The sequence below is a fragment of the Hippoglossus hippoglossus genome, chromosome 7 (assembly GCF_009819705.1).
Source record: "Hippoglossus hippoglossus isolate fHipHip1 chromosome 7, fHipHip1.pri, whole genome shotgun sequence".
NCBI classification, from domain to species: Eukaryota; Metazoa; Chordata; class Actinopteri; order Pleuronectiformes; family Pleuronectidae; genus Hippoglossus; species Hippoglossus hippoglossus.
The window spans coordinates 13,709,754-13,737,053 of NC_047157.1; the positions used below are offsets into that span (position 1 = coordinate 13,709,754).

General features: G+C 42.6%; 1 protein-coding gene across 3 annotated transcripts in view; it reads right to left on the bottom strand.

Moving 5' to 3' along the window:
* rerea (arginine-glutamic acid dipeptide (RE) repeats a) overlaps positions 1-27,300 on the bottom strand; it is a 126,218-nt gene that overhangs the window by 77,153 nt on the left and 21,765 nt on the right. For 2 of the 3 annotated variants that reach the window (XM_034589619.1, XM_034589617.1), the window contains exon 1: positions 14,220-14,890. The gene's annotated coding sequence lies outside the window, so the exon portion shown is untranslated. Of the gene's footprint in view, positions 1-14,219; positions 14,891-22,985; positions 23,064-27,300 lie in introns of those variants that run through there. The other variant, XM_034589618.1, reaches the window with a different exon arrangement.

The following is a 27,300-nucleotide window of genomic DNA, read 5'->3' on the forward strand; positions in this document are numbered from 1 at the left end:
TGTTAGCATGAATATATATACAGGGTTATTAACAATGAGGGCAACTCAAATTGATCTGAATAAAGCAGCAACATCCACAGCAGTGCATGGATCCTAACTGTGGTGATGTCGAGCTGCAGCAGGTTTTCGTCAGCTTCAATCCATTACTCAGTGCGATCTAATCTAAACTGCCATCCAAGCCCCCTAGAAACAACAGCACAATGAAAGGCTCAGCTGGAGGCAAGGGGTAGGCCACTTCATAAGGGATTCTCTGTGGCCTCGCACCCTGCCTGCATTGTCTTTACCTGGCGCAATCAAGGCTTACTTTATCCTCCGAGGCCCTCTCTGTTTTAGTTCACATCGGCAGGGCAAAGACACTTGTCTACTCCACTTGTTTTTCAATTCACTGATGAGTAGCCACATCTTGTTTCCCCTCTGCTAAAGCTGTGCTCACAAAGGCTCTATTTTTAGCCGGCATCTGGGGTTAGTTTAGTAGGTAGAAGCCATGCTCGAGAAAAGATAGCTTGGGGCTTTCCAACATCAACATTTAAACCTGCCTAGAGACTCCCAAGGTAAAAAGCAAAGCACTGCTCCTTGAGAACAGATTCTAATGTGCAATAACACTGTTGGAAACAATAAACTGTCAATGTCAAAAAAGATAAAACTAAAAATGTACATCTTCCTGAGCTAAAAATAGCATCCAATACTTTCAGAAACTGTCCACAATTGCTTCCAACCACAGACACAGGGATCAGACTGTGTGCTCCATGACGTCTAAGCCTCTACTCCATCTCTAAAAGAAGGCTAAATCCTCCTCTAGTCCCTGTTTGGGTGCTCCCTGTGAGTGCTCCGAATGGCCCTGAGGGGCCCGCTCCACAACCAAAAAGGTCTATTATCTACAGGGATTGTGAGGAGGACTTAATTTTGCAGCCCAATGCCATCTACTTCAAGACACCTCTCTCTGTCTGCCACATTTGTCCGGCTGGAGTGAAGCTGAAGGCCATTTCCGCAGCTCTGACTGCGTTACCGGGCATCATGTTTTGACACGGCTCCCGAGGGAAAGGCCAGGGTTGTTCGTTGTCACCCATCCCCTTTCCTCTAAATGAGGCACTCTTGAGAAATGTGATCGTGAGCCTCCTCACGGTGACAGTAAATGACCTCTCCCAATGTGTCATTGAGAAGAGAAGCGGGAGAATGTAAGGTATGTGGTAGCAGTCAACGCTATCATTATTGTGGCTCTTAATTGAGTTTTCATCTAGATGTGCGGGGCTACTTTGACAGTGTGAATAAAGTACCTGATTTGAAATGATTTCTCGTGTCTTTCCCCTCTGGAGGAGTGCCGACATTTCAATTTTTTGGTGAATTATATGCTGTTGTAATGGAAATTTAGTCGGAGGTAAAGCTGGGGTCAGGAGACGTAAAAACACACAAGGGACACATTCGACGCCGAGTTGGACTAAAAAAATATCTGTATCATACACACATCTAACATTTATCTCTATAAAACGGAAGGGAGCTGTAGCAGAGGGAGGAGGAAATGAGTTACATGACATTTTCTCAATCAGATGTATATAGTCAAAAGATTTGATGGGAAAGAAAAAAAATTTGATTTGGTCTTCTGATAAAATGAAAGGACTCTTGAGATTTTAATATTTGAGCTCTCCATCATGTACTACTTGCACTGATATTCTACAATCAAATATCCCAACTCTTCCTCCCAGATCTGCCTATCAGCGTAATGATCCTATCCGTCACTTCAACTCCAACTGGTTGTCTAAATGAGTGTGGGAGAGGAGGAAATGTATTCACATGGCTGCCCTACATCCTGCAGCTACTCTAATCACTATGCCACACAGAGTGACGAGCCAACACAGAGGAAAAACCAACATAAATACAGCAGATTAGAGTGATAGATAAGACAGTTCTGACAGGCCGGGCCATCCTTCAGGATGTTTTCAGGAACAGCTCCCAAAAACAAAGCCATTAGGTCAGTACACAAAACCAGCTCTGTCTAAATTATTTAGCTGTGATGTGGCAAACTCGGCTCAGTCCTCAAGCAGATGGTGGTGGTGTTAATTAGGAAGGGCTATTATATCATATGCAAATGTCTCTCCTTAAACCACCAACGTCCACCCACCCAACAAAAGATTTGTCTTTTATACATAACGTTGTTTGTTATCCTCCATGATAATCCCAGTATTCTCGCCACCAGACCTATAACTCACAAGTCAATGTGTAATCACTGCAAATAGACACTGTCAGGGAACATTATCCAGTTGGAGATGTGTTTGTTCAAGGAAAAGGACGGCTTTGGAAAGCAGTTAATGGAGGGGGGTGACATGGGGAGTGCAATATTCAGTGTTCAGCCTTGTCATCCACCATCTCAGATGTGCATGCCAGTGATCCTAGGCAGAGGGAAAAGCAGTGCACATGGGGAGAATAATATGAATCATGAGTTTGTGAAGCATCCACGCAGCCAGCCATGCTACTTGAACTATAGTCACAGACCGTTTCTGTACGGGTTTCCTCTCCTGCATATAAAAAAAAAGAAGCGGTAATTCTGCTACAACAAGCAAGATCTGAGCTCAGAGCTCCCATATCCTCTAAGGACAGCTCATAAAACATGCAGTGGCTGGGACTGGGCCTCTTACAGCAGTGGCATTTTAGTGCGCCCTGCCGCAAACACACAGGCCACACACACACAGGTAGGCTGCAAATACACATAATTAATTTTAAAGAGTCAGACCTGTATGGTTTACTACCTGTGAATGCTTGGGTCTTCACCCAAAAATACACTTCAGCGAGAAAAAAAGACGACTATTTTCCGAAGCATTAGCAGCAGGAGCCTAGAACAATGGGCTTTTGGGAAAATATGAGAGGAGAGGGTGGATATTACACAGTGTACAGTAGTGATCCACAGATTAACTCTGCCTGTTCATGTGTGAAATGGAGACTTGATCCCTAACTGATAGTGTGTTATGCCTCCAGCAAACACAAGCTGCATATTTTCATCTTTCCAAAGACCTAACAACTGCAATATATTGGATTACACATTGCATCCTTCACTGTGCAACAACAATGGCACATTAATACTGCCGAGACAACATCGCTAAGGTTGACTATCCGCCCGCTGTTGTCTCCTTTAAACCAAAGGTGAACTGAGCTGGCTGTGCAGCTGAGTTGCTGTGAATAAGCCTCAGATATTCTTGGAATGTTAATGTTAGGCTTTGACCATGGCAGCCTCGCCGGCTTCTCCTCTTGTCACCGCGCCATTAATGACAATGGAAATAGTGCTTAGCCCTGCCTATGCAAATAACACACACTTTTAAACACACAGACCTTACATGAACTATTTGTTTTCAAAAAATTTAGCAAAGTAACAGGAAAGGAGAAAAAATATGCAGGATATAGAGCTGGAGTAACCATTCAAAGTGCACTCAATTATCACAATGTTATGACACACAGTTCTAAACCAATCCTATTCTTGTATTGTGTTTAAGCACACCATATGCTGTGCTCATGCATAGGAAATCAGTCTCTGGTGCGTCTGCCAATGCAGTCGCCTGGTGGAAATCTAGGAGGGCCGGTTTGTGGAGCGACAGTCTTATTAAAATAGCTTCCAACTGCAACCAACTTATAAAAAGTCACTGTGAGCACATTCACTACAGTGCTGCATTCATCTATGTGTATACACACGTGTCAATCTAAAATGTGTAGGCCATTGACACACACACACACACACACACACACACACACACACACACACACACACACACACACACACACACACACACACACACACACACACACACACACACACACACACACACACACACACACACACACACACACACACACATACATACATACATACATACATATATAAACAAAAAATGCTGCTGCTGAGCAACTGTATTTGCAGTCCAGGTCAGAGTATGTGTTCAGCCAATAAATGGCTGGAGTGTAATGTGCCTTGACCTTCTATCTTTCTTTCAGCAGCTTCTTACATATATTGCTGTCTCTCCTCATATATCACTCGGCCAAATGGCGCCCTTCACCCTGTTCCCTCCTGTCCCCTCCTTAAAAGGCTGAGGGGACATCTTCTCCTGCTGCAGTCAATTGACAGTCCCGGTAGCGTCCTTACTGAGCACAAGGGGAAGGGGAACAAGGCTCGTCGAGGGGAAATTCTGGGATGAATAATTATGTCTCATAACATGCCCCATCCCCCCCAACTTTATTAGCATCAAACAATAATTAATGGGGCCACTGAAGAGTCTGCTTTTCGCTTACCAGTACAAGTGGGTCAATATGCCCTTCAACCCTTTCTCTCTGCTCAACGTCAAAGCCGGAGACACCTCATCGCTCTAAAAACACAGGCTCTTAGCTTATTTATGATGCCAGTTGCTCCGCTGGAGAAAAGGCAGCGTTCCTGCTACTCTCAGCAAAACGGGCCAGACCACTTTACACAGCAGTTCACTACTTCCATCTCCACACCTCTTCTCAGCAGGCCAACCTAACAATTCAATAATGAATATGAAATGCCTCCTAATTGATGTCTATGGGAGTTGGAACGCCTGAAAATACAGGATATTGGACACGGGCTTGACTTGATTAAGTTTTTGTTTCACGTCAGAAAAAAAATCTGTGATCAGCAGTAGCAAAGCCAGTCCTGATCGAATTAGCTTTGCACTAAGAGCTCCATTGATCTTGGCACTCATCTGTGGAGATGAGGCCTGGAAAGGCAGCTGGTAATCCAATAGCAGGGATGGGAAGTGCTTCAAGGACTCTGCTGTGTTTGCCCACCTATCTCCTACATGGAGAGGTAAGATGTTAGCGCATGCCACTCACTGGACCGATGGGACACCACAAGGCCATGGGAGCTCAAGTAAAAAGAGCCACACTGTGACCTAAAAACAAGCTAATTGAAAGCTGAAAGTAACTGACTTCACCACAGCTATCATGTAATGAGTAAACAGGATGAATCAAAGCAAAGCCTAGATCAGTGTTTAAAGAGCCGTGCGGTAACCTCCAAGTCCTAATACAGGCTTCACTTTATAATCCTGGCCAAAAAAAATCTGAAGCAGGGCTGATACTTAAAGGTTCTACCCACTCAAGTGTGAAAGTGTGAGTTAGTAGGATCAGTGTGGGGAAATCTGCCTTTATGTTGCAATAACTTCATTGCAGCAGGCATTGATGCAAGCCTTGTCAATCAATTTTGCATGAAATGAATGACATTGAACAACTACCTAGAGGGCAGGGAGCATGTGGAATGAAACAGAGAAAAGGCTAAGGTAGTAAAGGGTAAAATGTACAGCTGTTTCAGTTGCACAAGTGGTTCGCGTCTCGCTGTCGTGCATTAAGTATAGTGCTGCTGCCACAACAGCGCTCTTTTCTCACACACACATACACGCCCGTAATCCATCAAGGATTCATGAGTGAATTCTCAATAACAGACTGAGTGCATTTCTCTCCTTCATATCACTGCAGCAAGAAAAGAGTGAGAACTCTTCAGCAACCCACAGGCACACCACAAACACACACTACTCTCAAACCACACTAATAACCTTGGGCTTCCTACCAATGCCATGACTTTATGAAACAGTATGGGCTCTAAATAGAAGCTCCATTTCTCACCAGCAGTCTGTAACAGCTCTATTTCAGCCACCCTGTAATTAAATATTTATGTTAGCAGAGTGGCGGATCATACCAAGGTGATAACCATTTAAAAATCCCAATCTGGGTTTTTTTTCCTGCCCCCATCACAACCCACCGCACTGCCACTACTGCCACAACAAAGACCTATTTTTAAAAGGATTATCTACAAGTGTCCCTTTAATCAGTGCATGGCAGAACTGCAGAAATGCCTCAACAACAGTCCCAGAGGAATACATTTCTCTGAAGCCCTATCAGGCAGAGGATCTCCTTCACCGACAGCAGACTGAGTGAGTGGGAGTGAGTGTGTTTGAGGATGAAAAGATGTGCTACTACCTTGCTATGATGTCCTCTCCAACAATCTCAGAACAAAAGCCTCCATTTTGAAGTGGAGTTATGATGGCACAGGGCTCTTAAGGTGCTTTCTATTCTCTTTGTTTATTATTTTAGTGAGATAAGTCACTGTTTGTGGGTGGCTGGGTGTACAACAGCAACCGGTGTGCTGCTTGAGCGCCAAAGCCGGCAGTCTGTGAGAGGGATTGTGGGCATTATAGATCACGAGGAGACAGATGTCCAGTCTTGCATTGACGCTCACTCAAACACTGAGGCTGACCCTGAAAACGGTGTGTTTGTAAACTGGACTGATTCCTGGTGGGTCTTAGGATGATCTTTATCAGACATATAGAGTCAGTTCACTGTATCACAGCAACCTCCCTCCTTTAGTGGCGCAGGGCTTGTTATTTATCAAACATGAGGTGGAAATCGACTCTCAGGGCTTCAGACTAACGTTTTTCACAATCATTCTGAAAAACTATTTTAAACGTCCCAGAGTGAACGTTAACAGTCCTGCATCTAAAATGTTGTTTCTTTTCTTTGTTATTATCATCTGTAATAGTTAGTGGAATAATAAAAAACACCATTAACATGTTTAAGAAAAAAATTATGTGTTTTGACCCATTCAAAGAAATTTGTTCTATAATAAAACTGTAAAAAGATATAAAATTGAAAGACATACAGACAGACGGACGGAAAGACAGACAGAAAGAGATACTTGCTTTGTAATTTGATTAGATTAGAATAGTTATATGTATGCTGCCTGCTGTTTCTGCTTCTAATAACCCTATTAGTGTCAAACTTCCTAATATTTCCAGTTATTAGCTTGCTTAGTCGTGAGTCAAATTATCTTTTTCCTCATTAATGGAATATTATTGCAACGCCCGCAAATGATTAGCTATTTATCAGTGTTCATTTTTATGACCTGATTAGCCTGATCCGTGGTTTAACAGTGATGGTATAACAGCAGTCACTACTGTCCATGTACAAACAATGCTTAAGAAGTGTTAAAGACCACAAAGTCATATTGAAACAGTATACATGGATTGCTAAATTTGCCCTTAAGTAGTAAGTTACTATAGTAACTGCATGAGAAGAGGGGCTATGTGGCAGTCACAAATCAGCCCTCTGTCATTAGCATCGAAATATTTGAAATAAATATATATATATATATAACATCCCTTTTTGTCCTGGAGCTGTCCCGTAGAAGATCTCTGTTCATCCCAAACACATTTTCAATCGTACCAGAGATGAGGAGACATTATTAGTGTTGAGCCCTGCTACTCTGCTACAGTGTGATAAACAATACAAGATGTCTTGAGCAGACAAATCAGCCACTTGATTCCCAGTGTGTAAAAATGACACCAGGCGTGAGCAAACTAAGAAATGTGAGGTTTAGATAAATGCATAAACATTAAATAAGGAGAACGACAACCTCTGCTGCACTAAATAAGTGCCATGCTCCAATAAGCAGCATCAAACCCTGTGAGCATCTGCTGTCGTTAAGTCTCCCTCCCTTTGTTTTCAGTGTGCCGTCACAGTTAATGATTTCCTCAAGATCTCTGTTGTCCACGTGTGATTTACATGTTTGAAATGCTTAGTTGAGCAGACACAGGTTTGTAAAATAATTTCTGGCAAAGCTGAATCCAAACAGTTTTGGGGCAAAGCTTAGAAATTTCATTTCAAAAGCTACGTTGATCAAGAGGAAACAGACAAGGTATCAGCATATTGCCTTTCAGTTTCTTCTTGTTTACATATCTGGATTGTGCAGTCATCCCTTCCAGAGAGAAGCACCGCCAGTAAAAACAATTACACTCCCCCCCACCCGAGCACAAGCCTCTCACTGGCTGCCTCAACTCAGCTTGACAATCAAGGCCATTAGATCTTTCTGTGAATTAATGCTAGTTAACGTAAAGCACTGACACACATCAAGAAAAGTCATTAGCTTGTCTTTTTAGCATAAAAAAAAAACAGGAATGATTTGCCGGTTCAGAGAGATCATCTCCCTACATGCAGCCTGGGGCAGCCCTTACGATCTACCTCATTATTTTTGGAAGAACAGGGCCACAGATGAATCCTATTGGATTAAATGTAAGGTGCTCTCATTATGACCTGGCTTACACACACACACACACACACACACACACACACACACACACACACACACACACACACACACACACACACACACACACACACACACACACACACACACACACACACACACACACACACACACACACACACACACACACACAAGAAAATGGAGTAACTCACCAACACTTTAAATATGTGGATGAACCTCTCTCAACTGAGCTGTAAAATCAAGGTGCAATTGTTGGAGTGCATCACTCCCACGCAGCTGCGGATACTACAGTGAAAACGCTGTCAAATGTTGGCTCTTTTGGTGGAGACAAGCTGAGCTTACTATTACCAATGATACAGTGTGAGTGATAAAGACATTCATTCCTGCTTAGAGAGGTTTTTCCAGATGTGATAGTCCGCAATGCTCCGCCGCTTCATTCCTGGGTATAAGAGGCTGCTGCCGTGTTTTCCAATTTACGTTGCCAGGGTGACAAATGAAAAGCAAATCATCCGCACAACTAATCAAATGACTGAGTGACAAAAAGTCAATATTTTCTCATTGTGTGGGCTAGCAATATATCTGCACAGTAACGGGGCTATGCTCCAAGGCTTAGGCTATACTCAGAGCATTATACGGATAATGTGTCAATAATCTGGCTCGGTGTGGCCGTTAAGAGCAGTGCCAACAAAGACGCAGTATCAAAAGATAACCTTCACCAAGATCAGGCTAAATAACCAACTCAACAAACATTGCCTGGATGCTGTACTTCAAACAAACATACTCGCGTAATGGCTACAAGCCAACAAAGACAAAACTGTAATTGGACATTGATCTTTCGAGGTCTGAGGATAAACCACTCAAAGGGCACAATATGTAAACACCAGCCACGCCGAGATATTAGAGGAAATGGCAGAATTGGTGTCTGCAGCCAGTGAGCGTTGTGCTTAGAGAATTCAGATTTTATCCATTTCCTTTAATTCCTTAGGGCTCACTTGTCATTTTAAAAAGACATCTCATTAAAAAATAAAGGCAGACAATTAGCTTGCTTTTGATTACATCCTTGACCAAAAAACCTCCCTTAACACAAAATTCAGCAGCAGCACACATCATCTCTAAAAGGCTGGTTAAACACAAGCAAGATCAATGGGTAAATTTATCAGCAAATATCACCATTCGCTCCCTGGCAAGTAATCATTAAGGAATGGCACTGATGCATTATTCATTGGCTAATGTATAATTCAGACTTAACAGCAGATTCTATGCATAAATAAAGCTGTGATACATTTAAACAGATTAAATGTTTACTTGCTAAAATAGGATATGAATGTGCCGCATGAGTGCTTCCCTGCTGCTGTCACTCGATTATTTGCTACCATTGCTGAGGAGGTAGGGATGTAAGGTGGATACTGAAATATAGACTCTGACAGCCCACTCATCATATCACATACACTTAATGGTCACAGGATACTGATATGAAATATGTGGTGCTGGTGGGGGAGGCGGTTACGGTCCAATAGATTGCTAAAATACCCAACAGCCTCCAGTTCGTTGTTGAAAGCAGTGAACGGAAATTAGGATTATTCAATAAAAGCACACATCTTAACGGTAGCACAATTTTATTTCCTGGCACATGAAGATTTATGAACCGTCACTCTCACTTTTATTTCCCCTGGACATCTGCACCTGTGTTTAACCACCGTGCTGCGATTGTGAGGATGCTCATGCTGAAGTGTCAGAGCTGGTGTCAGAGGGACAGTCAACAGGGAGGACGAGGAAGCGGCGAGGACGCACTCCAGGCTCCATCTGACTGTGTTCAGAGCAGGGCGGCCCTGTGGGGATCGCCATTCTACTTTATGACCATGCACTGAATTAACGAGGCCAGATGCCGCCCCCCACCCCCCCACTCACTTAACATGTGTGAAAGTGCCCTCCGATGGGCTCAGCTGCTTTAAGGATGTACAGACAGAGAGGGGGAAAAGGAGATAGGGCCTATTTTCAATTATACCAATTTCTCACTCATCGTTGGCTCCAGAGGTTTATGTTAATTAAAGATATCAGCCCTTCCACTGTGCACACAACAAATTAGATGGAATTTTCTATGAACAATCAAAGTACCTCTCCAGTCCTTCATCTCCATTTCAGGAGTCACCCACCAGAGGGTACTGCCTCCTTAGCGGCGCTGCCACAGTTTCATGGGTACTGTGTCAATCTGTGGCTAATGTATTCTAAATGAGTCACTGGTACAACCACTATCTGCAAGGACAATAGGTCAGGAAATGCCGAGCCGGCTCAATCCATTTAGAAATGAAAACCATCTGAAGAATCAACAAGAGCTGAAGAGATTTATCACCGCTCCTCAAAACCATGAGTCTGCTTCTGTGTCGGGGGATGGTATCAACAATGGTATGGAAGCCATGACTTCTCATTGATTTTCCGCCCGGCTTTATGACAAGGCGGCTCTGGCATTTATGTATTGTTGGGGTCAACAGTGGGAGGGTAACTGCAAGAGATACATTTTATGTGGTTTGGATATATGCAGTTAAGCTGCAGTCAGACAGCCTAAAGGCTGGACATGTAATTTACCTACGTTTACCTGATCAGCATCTTACAGGTTTTTGTTTAATGGGTTAAACACCACCTCTGTTTTCATTCATGTGGCTTATTATAATAACAAAGGGATTGTTTCTTTGTCATTACAACAGATTACAGTCATTCAGACTATTACCCAAATGGAAACGATATCAAAACCCAAAGCACACTTGCTCATTAAGAAAATGAAATGCCAGCCAACACTGCATCAGTTGCAACTCAACTTTATCTGATTCTTTATGCATCACATCATGCCATTAAAAAAACAACACACAGTCAAGCTGAGAGTGTTTTTTCTACCAGCCAGCAACTGCCATCATCCTGACACTGGCAGGAAAAAAGGGTGCAGAGACGCAGCATGGCGCAATCCCAGTGAGAGCCATCATGCGAGCAGATTAAATAACGTTTTTCCAATGCTCTGTCAAACATTCAGCCGTGTCTGAGCAGCTAGACAGCCGTTACAGCCTCACTGTATGAAGCAGCGCTCTCTCTCTATGGTCAGAAACCGCCTCTTTGATCCGGATATCGCCCCTAAGATTCCTCAGAGGTGACACTCACACACGCGCCTGTATGTGAGGTGAATGTTTACTAGCTCGCTGTACCTTGTCAGCGGTGAGGACTTGTGTTTGTGAAGGGGGGATGACTCACACCACTACTATGCTTCCCTTGGTTTACATGAATCAACAACAGACTGCGGACTCAGACCCAGATCAAATTGCACATCAGATTTAATTTACCACAAACACTGGTTTAAGCACTGCAAGTAGAGATGATGCGAAATGATACAGACAGCAGTATGGCAGTGTGTACATAATTATGATTTGGGCTGCTATATTCTCATCTGATAGAGGAGTCTTACTGTGAAACGCTCGGTGCTGTCTTCACATACAAAACCCACACTGCACGCCAACTCTTGCTCTTGTGTACAACTCCATTAAGGGGTCAACCACCACTTCCTTTTTCATCCAATCCACAAGTGAGTGAAACTAAATGGTTATCCTAACCTCTGGGGGAAGTGAGGAAGATGCCGTTTCAAAATGTGCTCAGAAATACAAGCTATGCAAGTTTTCCTACATGACAGCATTGGCTGACACAGGGATTTCTGTCACACAACTAGTTACCATTTGAAAAACAGCTCTATCACTCTAATAAAAGGACTAACCCCAGCCAAGTGACACTCGAATAGCAAAAGCATTAAATGGTTAACTCTAAAACAAAAGACACCTCTAGTGAATGCCACAGTCTATCAATCTATAAAAGCCTTAGTGTCTCCTACATATGTCTGGAATACACAAATACATTTTAGTTTTAAACGCATCACATTTGTTACTTTTATGCATGTTGTTCAGACAACTCCAGGGTTTATTAAGCCGCTAAAATTCAGACCGTTTTAGTTCAAAAACTCTGGAATTGAATTTTCTAGTAGGACAGAAATGGAGACTTTTAGAAACAATGACACAGCCGCACACATTCGTTTCTTGATTGGGTCTTAACGGTTCCATCTCGGCCCATGAAAAAAAATCTTTGGTCCTACTCGTCATTACTGTTTCTTATTCATAGTATTTTCAGCAACTAAAAAAGAAAAAGAAAAATCAACTGCGAATACACAATCTGCCTCCTGTTCACACTGACTCACGCATTTTAGGTGTACATAAATGATCATGTGATATGCATTTTGAAGATGGTTTAGTATGAATGGAGATTGTTTCTGATATTGAGCTAAAACGCACATCTGGATGAAGATTGTTTATCTTTAAAATGCCGCTTTAAAACTAAGATGTAATTCAAAAATGTATTGTGTTAACGTAGCCTAAAACCCTGCCTTATTTCGGTTATTATTAACATATTTTGGCTAATGCTGTGACACAAATAAACTCAAATGTCAAGGGACAACAACTTGGTAAAAGGCTTGTTGTCTGTAATATCTTTACACTCCATCTGCTATTGACCCTGAAATCAAAGATCACTCCCATTTCAGCTTAGAGAGCACTGACTGACAGTTCTGCTTTGTCCAGAGTTACAGGAACACCACTGTCAAATGTTTAACCCGTAATTACACCTCATAGCTCACACAATGTCGCATATTCACATTTGTGTGACTTCCAAAACTGACTAAACCTTAAACTATTTCTTGGAGTAAGTATCCTTTACGTTTCAACAACCATCCATTATCTGCAGTGCCGGTGTCATACATTAGCCTCGTGCAGTGTAGTCCCACTCAAGTGGATTAATCACATCTGAATCATTAAGCTAGAGGTCACTTCTCTGCTAGCAGAGGAACAAAAAAATGTCACAGGAAGCTGGGCATGGTGGAGATTAGCTCCTCACAATTAGCGATGCAACCTCCGAGTCCACGTTAGAGCTCGGTGAAAAATGTAGCAGCAGTGGACGGATTTCAGGAAAGGATTGTTTTTATATGGCAGAGATGGAAGGCGATCGCCGCTTCCCCTCCGTCCTCGATTTGGATCTTTTCTTTGTGCTTGTGTGGTGCTTCATACCCTGTGGATTCAGCTTCTGACTGAGAGTCACAAGAAGACTTACTATGTCCAATGTTACAGTGATTTAGGCAAACAAGCCCTCCTCCCTCTTTTACTATAACCGCAAAACATTAGATAAGCTGCCTTTCAGACAAATAACTGTAGTCTGCTTTCAGATCCTAAGCTGCCCCCTCCTAAACAGACACACATCCCACCAGCCACCCCCCTCACTCCTAGCTCTTTACAACAACAGCCACAGATCTCCTCCCCCCCTCACCCACCCCACAGTGAGGGCTTGCATGTGCTTGGGCCAGAGTTCATAGCCTCTGGGGTGCTGAAGGGGGGGGGGGGCGTCAAGTTAATTTGGTGGCCCTTCAACAGTTTGCAACTGGTTCACACATGATCCCTCTCGACCCTTCCTTCAAAAACACACCAAGATACTCTCCATCATTACAGTGCAATAATCAATTTATGACATGAGGGGGGGCTGTAAATCCAACAAGCCAATGGAGGGGAATCCCACCTGTCAAATGTATTTGCCACCGACTCATCAAAATGTGTTTCATCATTTCCCCAGTGGAAAAAAACTTTTCTTATCTTTCCTCAAAGCGGATTGCTCGGATACACATCCACAGATACTTTCCAGCATGTTTCCTGGGACAGCTCTACCTTTTGTTCCCTCCACTATTCTCACTTTGGAAACCATTAGCAGCTGGAGCACTGTTCCAGGCTGAGCCAGGTCATGGAGGTTGCTCGAGGGTCTGCTTCACAGTCCAGACTAGAGCCAAGTTTTACAGCAGCAAGCCAACTTTCAGCCTAGCCAGGGCCAGTCCACAAAACATTTGACTCGAGGTCACACGCGCTTCCTGCTCCGGATATAAACAAAACAAAAAGAACCAGGACACCTTTTTTTGCTTAAAACTCACCCAAGTTCCACCCGGCTTCAGTCATCATCACTATTGTCCAACAACTCTGTGTCTGGATAACACACACACTGCTCCCCCCCCCCCCCCCACCACCGCTTGTCTGCGCCCTCCTCCACCAACCACAACCATCCTGCAAGCTTTTTTTCTTTTCTTTTTTTTTTGAATGCAACTACTCACCCGCCAGTCTGGTGATTCTTGGGGAGTCCCAAAGACTGCTGCAAACTAGTTGGGGGGAAAAAAGCCGAGCCTTGCCCGAGGTGACCCACCGAACTTCAAAAAAAAAAAAAGATATAAAGAAAGCGAGCTGGGCCAAATCCAAGACCCGGGACAGAGTGAGGCGAACACGCACACTTCGCTCAGAAACAGCACGCTGCCCGCACGGAGGGACTCGGGCGAGCACTTGCTTCCAACAAAGACGGTTTCACTTTACTGATAGACTCATGTTCGCAGCAGCCTCCTCTTCTTCTTCTTCTCTTCCTCCGGACTGCTCCTATTCCCCGCGGCCGTGTTGTTGTTGTTGTAGCAGTCGGTGATAGTGTCCACATGAAAAGTAACGCGGCGCTGCTAGTTGTTACGAATGAGGGGGGTGAGGAGGAAGCCAGCGAGTTCGCCGTTTACAGGCTCCGCTTCCTTTTTTTCCACACACACTCATACGCTCACTCGCGCACACGCACACACACGCGCTCTCCTCTCTCCCTCTCTTTCCTATGCACACACACACTTCGCGTCCTCCCTATCGCTCCCTCCGTCTCTGTGAACCCCTCCTCCTCCTCCTCCTCCTCTTCAGCTGTTCAACAGACGCATCCACATGGCTGACCTAGTCTTTCTTTATCCAGACACTAGTGAAGGAGAATTACCCCGACCACACTCTCTCTCTCTCTTACACACTCACACATACACACACAACAAGCACCAAAAAAAAATCCGAGCGAAACAAAAACATGGACTGGATTCAAATAATCGTCAGGGACAAAAGGGTGGTGGTGGTTTGGGAAGAGAGAGGGGGTGGAGGGAGAGGAGGGCACCAATGGGGCTGATGATTGATGGAAGCCCCGTAGGGACACGCTGCTTGATTGTGTGAGTGTGTGCGTGTGCGTGTGAGGAAGCGACACGCACGCGGCCAGAGCGACCATCATCAGCCGATCAATGGGAATGTAACACTGAAGCAAGACAATGAAAGCAGTGAACGCTGGTGAGAATAGTAGTACTAGTCCTAATAGGGACTTAATAACCTGGATTCCTTCCCTGTACACTAGCGCACAGTTTGGTGACCGGTTTGATAGAAACATAAATGAACAATAATTTTTTATATACAAGTGATTTCTATTTTAAAACATGAGTATAAAGACTCAAGAGCGAAAGGAGGGAGGGAGGATGACTGCTGCTTATGCTTGTGGAGCTCATTTGCATTTTTGGATAATGAATTAATTAGTCACCCCCCCCCCTCTCCATTAAAAAGGCAGAAACAAGCAGGGAAGATAATGTGAATAGTCCATTAGCAGTATTTGTGAAGGCTGATTTTAATGGTTAGTCTGCACATGACATCCAATGTGATCCTGGTCATTTTCCCCCAAGGTCTCAGCGCTCATTCAGTCCCATTTAGCGGCAAAGGCTAAACACACAGTTTGTTTTCTTTTTTTATCTAAATCAAACCATTGAATTAAGGTAATAATAATAATCTGACCATCTGCCCCACACGTGGATGGTATTAAGTTCTAGAAATGAATGGGAGGCTTGACACATTTTCATTGTCTTAAACGTGATATTGGATCACTGTCAAAAATCCAATTAACTACAACAAATTGTCTGAGCACTTTTTTTTTTTTTGCACTAAAGCCAAAACACAGGCAACAGGAGAGGCGTGCGGTAAAGAAACTGAGTGGAGGGTGGTGTGCAGAGGGTCCTTCATTGTGCTGCAAACCCTGTTGGTCATCTCTGTTTCATGAGCAGAGTGGGGGTGGGTGGGGGAGTTGGGGGTGGTAATTCTACTGTGCAACAAAGTGCTGGTAAAACCTTTTCCAGTTCCTGAGGCTACTGTCCTGAGAAGTCATACCCCCACCCTCCCCCTCCACAGAGTAACATAACACCACCACAGCCGCAGCTGCTCTCTTATCGCTGTATGTATACATTTCACAGGGTCAATATTTATGATATTTACACAAACACACGGTCTTCCTCCTTTCCTGAGTTACACAAACATTCAAATGATCTGACATGGAAGTCTGTGTTTCTGATTCACAATCAGAGCCTAAAAGGGAAGAAAAACAAAGGCTCCAAAAGATACTGTCGTGTTTCCAAGAAGAGACCAGTCAAATGCCAACATTTCTCAGTAGGTTTGTGAGGCTTAAGTTGGCCCGAGACGGCAGTGAAGGGTGAATGCAGTGAATCCTGTCTGAAGGCAGTGCAACGCAAAGCCGGATTGGCTGGCAGGACAGGCTCCCCTCTCTGGCAGATGAGATCCCATTATCAGGCAGACGAGAACTCCACCTCCAGGATTTCACAGCTCCTCTGTTTATCACATGGCTCTGTCAAGTTGGGCACCATTAACCGATAATGAAAGGAGACAACCGGTGCAGTTACAAGCAAAGCACTCCACATTCTACAGGCCTAAGCATGTATCTGGGAAGCTGACTGTGTCTATTCAATTCTGTTCAGCATTCAAACGGCCCATCACAATACCTTTTCCCTGAGTAACCCCCCTGCTACACTGCCTTCGATCCCCAACAGAACAAAAAGTGGTTACTTGGTGCCTCTTTCTGCATTCAAAGGAAATTACATGTAACGGAGCTGCGCTTTGCTCGAAAAAGAAAAAAAAACGACACTTTTCCACAACACTATTTTTCCATAAGATTATTAAAGAAGAACAATTCCTTAAAAGAGCTATGAAAACCAAAGGGGTGTATAAAGGGAAAAAAAGGGAAAAAAAAAAAACAAAAACACAAACTACCATCTTAAAATATGTTTTTTCCCCAACCACATCAGACATAATTAGTACAAGTGTGACTAAACAGAAAGACTGCAAGACTGCCACTGAATCAAAGGCCAACATGCCCCCCCCCCCCCCGACTACTCCATTTATGGTTTATAGGATTCTGTAGCCACTTACGCTCATTAAAAATGAATACTTAACAAAAGCTGTGGCTGACACACGGTGTTTGCGTTAGCCTGATTTCCTCCACGCCTGAGAAAAACAAGCCACTCAGAGGCAGCAAACACAGAATGCAAGCAAAAGAGAGGAGATAGAGAGAAAGTGCTCGGCAACACAAATAAGTCAGCCAGTAGCTGAAACAACAGAAAAAAGTGACATGGATGACTGAGCCAAGCCTGTGAGAGACTTGGCAAGCCTCAGAGGCCCTGGCCTCTTAAGCACTCATATCTAGTAACTTCATTTAATACATTCACCAGGGATGAGCAGACAAGTTGAAGTGGGGGGGGGGCTGAGAAGAAAACAGACTTGTAAACCGAGGGGGAGGGTTAGGTTTTGGCGGTGGTGAGGGTGTACTTCAGAAGCTTGATTTTAACACATGACTAAATCTCTGCAGTGCAACTAGCCAACTTCCCTGCTGCTTAAACATAATACAGGGAGGAAAGAGCGGATGTGCGAGACTGAACCTTGAGACCGTTTTACCATTCGCAGACAGGTATTATCTACACAAGCCGTTCCTCACTTATTAGAAACTTGGAACAGTGCTATTCCAGATGGGGCTTTAAAGCCACGACTCTCCCTTCGCCACACGTACTATATCCATAAAGAACAAAGACTGTGTGACTGCTGCTTGAAGTTACTGTTTCTCATACTGACGGCAAGTGCTGACCCCCCCCACTCTTTTCTCTGCTGGCGAGCAAGCAGAAAAAAAATAAGAGGGATAAAAAGCTGACTTCCAATCATTCATTGCCCCTTTTAGCCTTCATGGATTCTTAAGAGAGCACTTTACAAGTTGGGGAATCCAAAGGGAAAATAGGGTCTTACATGACTAATTAAAACACAGACTTTGCCTGGAGGGGCTCGAGAGAAGGGGAAGCAATAAAACAACCCTCTCCAATCTCCCAACAAAGTAACCCAAGGAAATTGCTCAACTAAATATGGTTGAACTTCTTGCCTGTGGATATGAAGATACAGGGTTTTCAGGGATTATTGCTGGAGCTACAGAGAACATTGCTCAATAGAGTAAAAATTCATAAATCAAATTTAAAAAAGGACCTTTAAGAAATAGGGGTCACACTTCTCTGTACAGCCTGTAAAGGTGACGAAGGACTGACTGAAAACAAAGATGTCCTTTGGAGACAATCCAAACAGACAGCTAGTAATTAAGCTGCTACCTAGCGAGCCTTTATTTGAGATCATTAACACACTTGTAAAAATGTGAGGGAAGCCAAGGAATGGTATTTCACTTTAGGCAATCAGTGCAAGGTCTAGCCTCACATAGCCATCTTGTTTACATAGCTATTCACAGTCACATTTGGCAGCCTCGCAACACTCTGAAAACCAAGACACTTGTAGGCTACATATGTCCGATCTCTTTGCCAAAGCTACACAAGCTCCTCAAGAGAGTGAAACTCACTCGCAGCAGCCATTTGGTAAAACTATTGCATATAAAAAAATATGAATGTAAGTAAACCCTATTCCAGATGGAGACGGCTCCCACCTGGTTTCAAACTGATCAAATGTTGATGAAGAACAGCATTTTTATCCTCATGAAATATAAAACACAGCAGAACCTGTTTGCTCATTTGCAAACATTGATAAATACGGGCAAAAGCGACAAACCGCTTTAAAAAGAACTGGCACGGTACTTGTTCAAAATGTGCGTCTTATCTCATGAATTTCACATTTCATTCAATCATCACTGCTTTAATAATGATAATAATAATGATGGATAAACTAATGGAGTATAATACAACATTCTTTCACTAAATGCTTCCTCCGTGAGGATTATAAGGTTCAGTTTCTTAAATCTGTTCGAAAGAGGTTTTGATTTAATGTCACTGTCATTTGTGGTGCTGTTGAACTGTACTGGGTGTATATTTGTCTACCCCATTTATATGAAATAAGGTTGACAAAATATTTGGAATGCCTCTCAGTGCAATTCAGTTCAGCACAGCAAATTACAGCCTCCAAAAACGGCCATTAAAATAAATCCACACCCTCTTAAAAATTCAATAAAAACTGAACATCACATTCCTCATAGAGGGAGGATTTATTACAGGGTTGTTGTGTTGTATTCCATTAGTTTTATTTAGGTGGACCTAATAAATCGGCAAGTGAGTGTAGATTTATTGATACCCTTATTTTGAACATGAATTAATTCTTAAAATGGGTATGGCCTGGATTTATTTCATCACTGGAGTAACATGCAGGCAAATGTGTTTTGCATCCGCAAGGGCATTTTTGTAATTGATTTAAAGATTATAACAATTTGCAATGTTAATTTAAGCCATTTTTTACTCATGCGTGTAAGGAAACAGAAAATATAAAATAGTCAAATACATAGGTTAAATGACATATTGTATACTGTGTATTTACTGACTGTCTAATGTTCCTACCCTGTATTGCATTCCTACCCTGCTCAAAGGTTGTGTAAGGAGGAAAAAATAAGAAACGGATTGTGATTGTTTTGACTGTTTATTTGGATTCATGAAGCTGTTGCATATAAGTTAAAAACAGAAACGTGCACCAGATCTATAACAGGAACCGTAATTTTGGGGGATTTTGCATTTCCTTCTGTAGCAGGTAAATTAATGAAATAAACATTTACATTGAGAGAAAGTACGGATCTCATTTCTTAGCCGGAAAACTGTGATTCTTATTTTAACCAGAATCGTGCAGCTCTGGCACTTGAGTAATACCTTAGATGCTATTTTCACTAAACCCCCAATCTTTCCACATTCTTCAAGCTCTCACGTGGACCGTCTGTGTCTGTCTGATTCTCCAAGCAAAACAGGGCCTCATTCATCTGAATAAAAGACTGGTTCAGCCTGCCGTGGCTGCACTGAGAACAGCCTCTGAGGAATGAGGCTGTATTTCAAGGAGGGCCACGGAGAGACAGAGTGCATGCTGTGGTACAAAGGAGGAAGTTTACATTTCAGGCAAATCCTTTTGTGAACAAAGACACAGCAAGATAAACAAACAGTGCTCGTGTCTGATGCTTAGTTCTGGATCCAGTTAGGGAAAATCCTCTTTAAGCAAAGTGAAACTGTGTTTAAAAATGATCAGCAGCCTTTAAAGCATAACATGGGGTCCATGATCATGAAAGCAAGACAGAGTGGCGGTTGGGGTGTGTGATTCCTGTGTGGTTACTGTCTCCAGGCTGATTGTGATCAGATAGCCAGTTACTGCTCCATTTCACACAGAGCACATGCCTGTCTCACCTCCATACACTGCCACCCTATGGACAATGAGCAGCGTTGCAGCTTTGTGCTGTTGCTGTGCTAAAAGAGGGGGGTGGGGAAACTGAGGCTCAATTTGTGTAAAACAAAAAAATCAACTCCACACACGATAATTCATGACATGCGTATTACGATGCTCAATATGGCGCAATGGCCCACAAAGCCTTGTCTATTTTTTCACCCCCTCCAGTCCCAATGCTTATTCAGAAATCAATTATTCTTCTCTGGTCTCACATGGCTGCTCTGAGTGTGTAAGCTAATGATTCAGCCATCTAGTTTACAGATAGACAGTGATAACTAGAATAAGCACATCCATTGTAGGTCAGAGGAGCAAGAATCCCCAAGCATTCAAGCTAATCTTTTACGCATCTTGGATTTTTCCACCTCTTCTTATTTATGAATAACAGCAGAGAAAAGTAATCTCAAAGGCAAGTGCACGGTCAGCGTGTCAGCACTGGGTGTGGCGGGAAAAAAATCAAGTTATTCAGAGAGACAGCACACAGACGGGGTGTTGAGGCAGCGTTACAAGATGAGGGAGCGAATGGGTAAAAAACCGGTCGGTGTGCAGTCGGAGCAGACAAGTTTGGAGATCAGTGCTGAGGTCAAGAGGAGCCACTTAGCTGTGCTCTGGCCTTACAACCCCTGCAGCGTTCAGAATCTCCCGCTCCACTGTGAGAGTAGATAAAAAGCTTGGCAAACATTCTCGAATCTGTAGACAGCTACATTTAATAATGCATGCAGTTTTTATTTATGGCTTCTTAAAGGTACAAAATGGAAATTAATGGAGATAGGCAAGAAGGTGGGAAGCTTGCTCATTAGCCAGAATATATATTAGGTTATCCTCACTAGTGCAGATCCCCAAAGGCAACAGCTTTTTCGTAAACAAACAAAGCAATAAAGAACCCAGACTAAAACTCTCTCAATTACAACAAAACCATGGAGGTCCTTTTTGATTTTTTCCCCAAACTATTACCACTAGAATTTAATATACAAGTTAAAGAGATTTACACCAGATGTGATGGTGCAATGTTTGCCTATTAAACATTATTACAACAGCAATAAGACACAAAGAATTGCTGCCCCTTTTGATGTCTCTGGTGAGGAGATAATGTGATGAAATCAGAGAGTGATATGTTAAGTGTCATTTATGATTACATGGCAAGCCTGCTGCTCTTTGTCATTATTGTTTGGGCTTATGAATCAACTGAGCATGGAACTCTGCTGCTTCTCATTATGCTGTTGTGGACACAGAGAATTACTACTCAGAAGTGGTGAACTGGAAATTCGGCAAATTGCTTGTTTGGATGCACATATTCTGCATAATGCATGAGGCATCTAACATATAATAGATATGTGTGTCGGTGTGTGGTAGAAAGTGAGTGTGTGTAAGCGATAGCAAGAAAGTGGGAGACACTGAGGGCATGAGAGAGAGAGTAACACTGGTGATATTCAATATTGAGCAGAGTGGAAATCTAACATGCAGCATGGTAACTCTCTTCACAATAAGAAAAGGAGGGAATAGACAGAGGCGGCTTGATGCAGCATTAGCTCCATAAGTCAGCTCGCGGAGGAGGGATGGGTGGAGGGAAAGATGGATGGGTCGAGCGAGGGGAGAAAAGATGGGAGCAAGGGAGGGAGTGCAAGCTGTAGCTCTCTGTTCCTGCACACATCAGCAGCGGGAGGGCAGGGATGCGTGGAGGCCAAAGCAAGCCAATTACCAAACTCATTAGTGACCTGCTAGTAAGCTTTGAACTGCAGCACCCTCCGTATCGTGAATGATTTTGCCGCTGCTTCACTTACCACTTTTTAAAAAATGGGTGTAATTTTGAACTCCCACTCAAAATTGGGAATTAAAATGCAATGTAGAATCACAAGTAAAACAGCAACAAAAAACTAATGGTAGTTTGGTAGACTGAAGCGGTGGCATTGCTGAAATATAGCACTTTCTTCAAAGGAAGGAGAATGGCCTGCATATAAGTAGGCAATGCTCAAAAAATATAGAATGTAATGCATTGGGACACAAACACAAGAGTGGGTTAGCACGAGTTAGCAGATGAGAGATGAATTAGCACTGACAGGCTTGAGCCTGCACTTTCCAGCTGGACAGAAAGTAGTAGGAGTGAAGGGGAGGAAAAGGACGAGTGCAGTGGAGAAGACAAAGCTCAACGTGGGGCGAGGATGATGATGGTGAGGAAGGAGGCAAAAAGGGCTAAACAATAGAAATCAGAAAATGGCCTAGTGCAATATCTAAATCACAGAAGCTTTTTTGTATAAAAAAAGTTAACATATCAAAACATACCAATCTTGAAAGAAGCATTGTGATGTTGCATTTTTCCATTTTTAAGGGAAAATGTTCGTTTGGTACAGACTTATAAGACAACTGTATTATTATTATTTGCAAAACAAAGGCAAAATTATTTTGTTTGCATAATATTCAGCCCTAGACCACTAGGTGGTGCAGGATTAGAAACATTTCGGGGGAGGAGAAGGGGGCAGAGGACAGAGGAAAATTCTGCGTTAAACAACGCTACAGTGTCGCAAAACATTTTGACTAACCTTGACTGCATTCACCTCCTAGTTCACTGCCACACTGCTTCTCAACAAGTATTGACACGACAGTCTGCAAGAGAAAAACTGAAGGGGGGAAAAACAGACACACACAGAGGAGAAGGGAAAAAAACATGAATGATGTGTAAATGGAACAAACAAGGTGATAACAGCTTGACAGTAGAGGTGTATACATGGGTGAAGACGGCTGCCATATTTGGCATCATGTGGAACACATGGTGAATGTAGCCACTGAAAGACAGGAAGGTGCACGAAAAAATAAAATACCATTCACAGTGCAGTTAACATTTTCACTGAGAAGATTGTGAGCGTTTATTCGAAGCCAGTATTCATTTCCCTCTTCTCAATAAACCTCTCTGGATACACACGGATTCAGGCACTCATACCTGCTACACACACTGTAAAACACACACATGCATATACACAAAGAAACGCACTCGCACGCAGTCCCCCACCCCCGAAACCTCCCCCATTATCCCATGAGCCCTCTCTTCTCTTCCTCGCTCGACAAGAGCTTGGAAATAAAAACATCACAGCTCTGCCTCGCAGCACCTGTTCAATAACATTGACATTTCACATTCAGCATCCGCACACTCAGAGATTCCCTGCATTTTACTCTCTTTAACACCCAGAAACGCAACACACACACACGAACGCAGTCACACAAATACACACTCAATCTGCTATATTTCAATGTTCAGATGTTAATGCTGCACACACTGGGAATGCATGTGTGTGCACGTCTGTGTGTGTGAATTCAGTCTGTATGAGGTGGAAAAATAAAATTTGTTGTTGGTTGGATATCTTAATATAAACAAATAACTCATTAATATTTTTCTTTATGAAACCTAGCCACTTTTGTGCTGAATAAAACTTATCAACAAATCAAAATAAATGATAGTTTTGTCAAATGTTCCCAGATGGTTTGGAATAATATATAGATTACATTATTTATTTGTTGTATATCATTAAATGTGGAAATGAATATTTTGAGGATGAGAGCAAGATGAGATAAACTGATGAATATGTAGGTCGCTGTTGTTGGATGAGTATGTGTATGATTTGTCTTGTTCTTCTAAGGAGGGTGTGGCTGGGTTCTTAACAAATGATCTATTACAAGCTACGATAGTACAAAACAAGGCGACTTCCCTAGATGTGTACCAGATGTACAAAAAGAAAGCGTGTATTATTCCTTCCCCTGCTTCTGATGCAGTACACCTCCTGAGTTCGTCTTGCATTTTGAGGCGAAATGGTCCGTTTGGTTTTGAATTTGAAACTAACACCAGGTGTGCAGTGAATAAAATCAAAGTATTCCTATCCAAGCAATCTCAGCACTGTTCATCAGCACAGCGAGTAGTGTAAACTGTCGTCTGACACCTCGAGGAAAAATAAAGCAGCACAAATATATGCAAGAATATTTACATTACACAAGAAGATGTTGAGGTTGTGGATGTTTATTTCAAATGTTCGGCTTGATTTTCTTTTAGTGACTCTATAATGCATGTTTCCATACAATAGTTGCCACCTGAGGACAAGATGAAACGAGCAGTGGGCCACCTAATGCCAGGGCTCAATGCTGTTACCAGGTGCAGCCTAACCTGGGTGGCTGAGCAGGGACATCTGCTTGACAGCATTAGAGCCATAACCACAGAGTAAATGGCAGTAAAGCTGAGGATTAAATCCATGTATGAATAGCTCACATTGATTCTGCTTTCACCTCCTGGGATTTCCACGGTGACAGACAATATGGCCATCAAGCGCACACACATACAGGGACTCATCTGTCCCAGTTTTTTAAAACTCTAAAATCAGTGTGTGACTAACCTATCTCCATTTTATTACTCATATCTCCGCCTAAAGGCTGTAACCAAATAGCACGAGGCATGGAGCAGCATTGCTTTTACAAACTGCCGATCCCACTAGTCTCAACGGAAAAACTAAGACAAGCTCAACAGGCCTAGAAATGTCCATTCCTATATTTTAGCATGTGTGCTCATGCGATCACGCCCACTTCTTTAGAGTAGAGTGTTATTATATGTGAGCACCATGGGGTGATGTGGATGATGACAAAGACAAACTGGCCTTTCTGTCTTTAGCTGCCTGGTCTCAAGTCTTTAAAATCTGAATATGCATGCACTCACGCGTGATAAAATCCCCTTCGGACAAGCTTTTGTTTTCATGATCATCAGTCAGTGTCTCTAAATGTCCACTAGGCTCATGCTGACAACTACAAAACACTTCCTCAGCACAACATGACAAAAGAAAGAAGCCTGTGTTTTGCATCTTCATGATTTCAACATTCAAAGAGGCCAGTGTCTAGTGTGTTATGAGAAATGATCTAAACAGGGTTTCCAGGAGAAGATACTGGTAAAAGATCTTTAGTTCAGTCTCCCACTTGACTCAACGGAGAAACTAAGACAAGCTCAACAGGCTTAGAAATGAATTTTTTTTCAAGGTCAAGCAGAATTCACGAGGATTGGTGTAAATTGTTGAGATTGCAACATCCTGGAGGTACGGCTGGGTTGTAAAACCAGAAAGATAATTGAAGCGAAATAACTTTTCCTCGATAGAAATATAAGACATGGTCGATACAACATCGATAGAAATTATTCCATCCATGTTTTGACAGACAACCCGAAGAGTCAATGATAATGAGAATAGTGCCACAAATTATCGTGATAAGATTTTTTTCCATATCAATCAGCCCTACCTGGAGGGACTCTTCCAGTGGCAATCTGACTCCTTCATCCAAAATGGCTGCATTGGTCATCATGGCTGACATGAGCCACCTTTAACGCCAAACAAATTCGATTACCTTGTGATTAGTGTGCAATGTGAGGCAGCTCCATTAACCTTTAAGAAACAGAGTGTGGAGCCTGCAGTATGTAGCCAAGTGGAACACTCTCCTTACTACCTCAGAAAAAGACATGAGTGAAGTGAGTGAGAGAAAGAGAGACGGAGAAACAGAGTGTGACAGTAGAGCAGCTCCTATTAGGTAAGCACATTGAGCCGTCAGGCCTGCACATTCATCAACATACAGAATGCCAGTCAGCAGCACTAGCAGCCTTGTCTGCTTCTCTACCATGCTACTGTTACTGAGGCAAGTTTGGGAGGACAGAATGACAGCGAGGCATTTGCAAAACAGATTTTGACGACTCTCCCCAGCACTTGGCAGTGCAAATATTTCTATGCATGGCTTGGGTGTGTTTTACTAACATTTCCTGTGCCCTAATAGGCCATGGGTTGCTATTGAGATCATTATCATACCTGCAATGTAATAGTCTGGACCCAGGGTTTGCCAAGATCGATGGAACACCAACATTTGGATCAATTGATTATTCTGGTGCTGCTAAAACATACTTTTTACACACAAAGTGTTGTAGGATGGGTGTGAATGAAAAGGGCCCTGGCCTGTTTTCAGAGTGCAGCATCCAGACATGGGGTTAGGTAAGTGGATCTGTGCCATATGAAAAGTGAGCCGAATTGGCAGAGCTCATGAGCTTCCTTCCCGTATCTTAGAGTCAACTACAGCAACGATGGTTACAGACAAAGCTCCAAATTAGGGCTTGATTACAATTTAACATTCCTTATTAACACTTGTGTGAAACTGTCTCTTTGACATTTTGAATAGTGAAAAATGTGAGCCGCAGTTAGCCTTCAAGTATCCATACAAGAGGATGTGTTCTAACTTGCATTGAATTCAAAGGCAGGTTGGTGTTTATGTTGTATTAGGATAGCACGATATAGGACAATAGAAGTGCAGAGTTAAAGGCTTATTTACGATGATATTTTAATCATCAGCTGTAGACAGAAGTCTTATCTACAGTGCAGCCCATAGAGGTCAAAATAAATGAGCAGCTTAACTTGTGACAACATCACTTTGACTTTGCATTACCAGAAGTATTGGGACAACATAAATTGAACTAAGCACTTCCAAACATCTAAACACAAGTGTAGGTATAAAAAGTATTCAGAGTGAGATTATTAAATTAGATAAAATAGCGGGGTGGATACAATATTTTATATCACTTTTACTAACTGCAATATATACCATGCAAAAACCATTGTAGAGCTTAATGTTTAATTTAAAGCTCTATCAATTTGTTTACTTAGATATGAGCTAATCAACAGAACATTCATTCGAAAGAATTTTCAAAATTGAGTGATTAAGTTTTCTTATTAAAGTAACAATTGAAAGAAAAATACTGACTTTAGCTTCTCAAAGGATTTTCTGGTTTTCTTATTTTGCTATGATGCCATGCTAGCAAACTGAATATTGTGGGGGGGGGTTTGGACTATTAGG